This window comes from Tupaia chinensis, unplaced genomic scaffold (assembly GCF_000334495.1).
Source record: "Tupaia chinensis unplaced genomic scaffold, TupChi_1.0 Scaffold000426_1, whole genome shotgun sequence".
Lineage (NCBI taxonomy): Eukaryota > Metazoa > Chordata > Mammalia > Scandentia > Tupaiidae > Tupaia > Tupaia belangeri.
Window position 1 is genome coordinate 819880 of NW_006159931.1, and position 2721 is coordinate 822600.

Genomic DNA, 2721 nt, shown 5'->3' on the forward strand with positions numbered 1-2721 from the left:
CAGTAGAAATTCTTGACTTGCCCAGACTTTCATCATGAAAAATATCCCTTACAATCTATACACTGTTTCTAACTAAGCAGCAGCATAAATTAATAAACTACATTCTCACATGGCTTATTACATTGTAGATACATTGATGGTTATGTTTGTCTATTTCAATATGTGTCCAAATTATACACCATAGTCCAGTAATGCCTGGTCAATGACTAGAGGGGTTCAATGCATCAGCATTAGAACATGTTTATTATATGCGTTTTTTGCACTTGAAGTTGTTCAATAAACATGCATTTATATAGAGAGATTTAGTAATCACTCTTGCCAAGTATACTTCTGGGTATTCTCATTTAATTTCATATTAACTTTGCAATGGCAAGAGCTGGACATATTTCTGGAATTTGCTGAGTTCAAATCCAGTTTCATCCCATACCTGCTACATGGCCTTCGACAAATTGCCCCACCTTTCTGTAATACATTTTTCTCATCTCTAAGTTGGGGATAATCAGAGAACAACATGTCATGGAAGCTTTGTGATGATTTAATAAGATAAGGCATTGAAGTATTTCGCGTGGCAAATGCTAAGTGCTCTATAGGGTAACGTGTCATTGCCTCTACTTTACATAGCCCCAAAACTGAGGCTAAAAGAGAAATCTCTTGTTTGTGGGAAAATAGGTAGTAATAACAATTGGAATGCACTCTCTCTTTCTCTACATAGGAAGTCCTAATGTTTCTTATTTTTAAAAATGTTCTTGGGGACCAGCAGTTGGTGTCATGGGTAAGGCACTGGACATTCCCGCATGGCCAACCATGGTTTGAGTCCCAAATCTAGTGGCTTTTTTTTCCACTTTTCCCCCTTTGTGTGTGTGTGTGTGTGTGTGTGTGTGTGTCTGGGTCTCTGTGTCTCTCTGGCTTTTAAAAAAAGAAAAAATAAGTATTCTTATCATCATAATGCCTGTGCATTAGTTTTAACAGGTCAACGGTGTAAGACTTAAACAAGTGCAAACAAGAGAAGACCTCCATTTTTCCCTTTGAATTCTAGTAAAATGCCAGTCTTTATGTCACATTAATTTTAGACATTTTTCATTATTTTCCTCTGATGAAATATCGAGGCCTAATATCCAAATGTCCTCACCACCTCCTTCACATTCTTTCATTCACTAAGTATGGTTATATTGAAATTGTTCAAATAAGGCAATTTTCAATGTTTGTATTCCATCGTCTAAGGAATTCTATTTCATTCTTGAACCAAGTAAATCACTATATTTCAAGTACCTTTGCAGTGCAATATTTTTCTCAGATTTAAATGATTTTCTTCAATGAGCATTCATGTAAGTTTCTATGTCCACGTATTAATTTTGATCACCTACTTGTTTCTCCATTCCCATGGGGGCGTTGTTCCTAAAGGTCCACATTCTATGCCATTCTTCTCTCACTGTATCTCAGGCCTGCAGTGCTGCTGGCATGCTGAGGTTGATTCTTTCTTCTCTTGATGAAAACCCCACTTTTTCTGCATTCCTGGTCTTCTTTCTGGTAATACGCTACTGTGATGGAACACATTCCGAGATGCTGGAATAGTTGCCTAAGAAAAAGCACTGAGTGATAAGTAGTTTGAAAACTACCTGTTTCAAAATGACTTTCTTTTATCATCATAGATCTATGGACATATACATGGATATGAAATTCTATGTTGAATACTTCTTTTTAATTTTTTTTCCAAAATTTTTAAAGCATTAGCTCCATTGTCATTTAGTTTCCATTTTGGCTTAAGATGTCTATTGCCATCCTATTTCTCTGTGCTTTATAGATGATCTGTGCTTATAAATGATCTGATACTTTCTGTCTCCATGAAAGTATCTGGATCTTGGGCCAGCAGGCAGCATGGTGGTTAAGGTGCTGGACTACTAAATGACCAGCCATGGTTCAAGTCCCAGACCTGGCTACTTGCTTTCTCGCTTTCCATCTCTCTCTTTCTCTCTCTCTTTCTGTTTTTCTCTGGTGAGCACATATGCCCTATAGCAAATTAGAAAATAATAATAATAAATAAAATTAAATAATTCTTCAAAAAAATAAAGTATTTGGATCTTAATCTATTCTAACTTTAGAAACTTTATGGTATGTCTTAGTGTGGAACTTGGTTTTCTTTTTCTTCCTATTTTGTGTAGTAATGGGTTTTTAATTATGAGAAATTCCTTTGCATTACTTCTTTGATAATTTCTCCTTTCTAATTTATTTTTGTTCTTTTTTATTTTTCCCTTTAGTTTTACACTAGTCAGATCCTTCTAGAAGGAAACTCCTAGACAGTCATTTTTTATTAATTTTATTATTAAAAATATCAGGCTGGCTCTGCAGCACAGTGTTTAGGTACAGAGCAGAGAAAGCTGCATCCCACATATATTACTAGATTTTTTGTTTGTTTGTTTTTTTGGAGAGATTTTCACTGTAGGGCGCGTGCGCTCGCCAGACAGACAGAGAGAGACATAGAGACAGAAAGCGAGAAATCACCCCCCAGGGGGGATGGTCACGCCGCAATCCCTTCTCCTCCATTCTCCTCTCGGGATCTTGGGCACGCACGCACACGCGCCCGGCGTGAGTTTTAAGCCACCGGGTCCGGGACACGAACCGCGGTCGACTATGTGGGAGTCCAGCAACATAGCCATTATGCTAACTGCTGGTTCCCTAGATTACTAGATTTTAAGTCAATATACTCCCTTGTTGTCCACTCTT

The 2721-nt window shown here is 37.3% G+C and overlaps 1 long non-coding RNA gene across 1 annotated transcript in view; it reads right to left on the minus strand.

The window, feature by feature from the left end:
• Nucleotides 1-891: 891 nt before the first annotated feature.
• LOC102499790 (uncharacterized) overlaps nucleotides 892-2721 on the minus strand; it is an 8159-nt gene continuing 6329 nt past the window's right edge. Inside the window, exon 3 of the long non-coding RNA XR_335488.3 lies at nucleotides 892-1576. This is a non-coding gene — a long non-coding RNA (uncharacterized LOC102499790). The remainder of the gene's footprint in view (nucleotides 1577-2721) is intronic.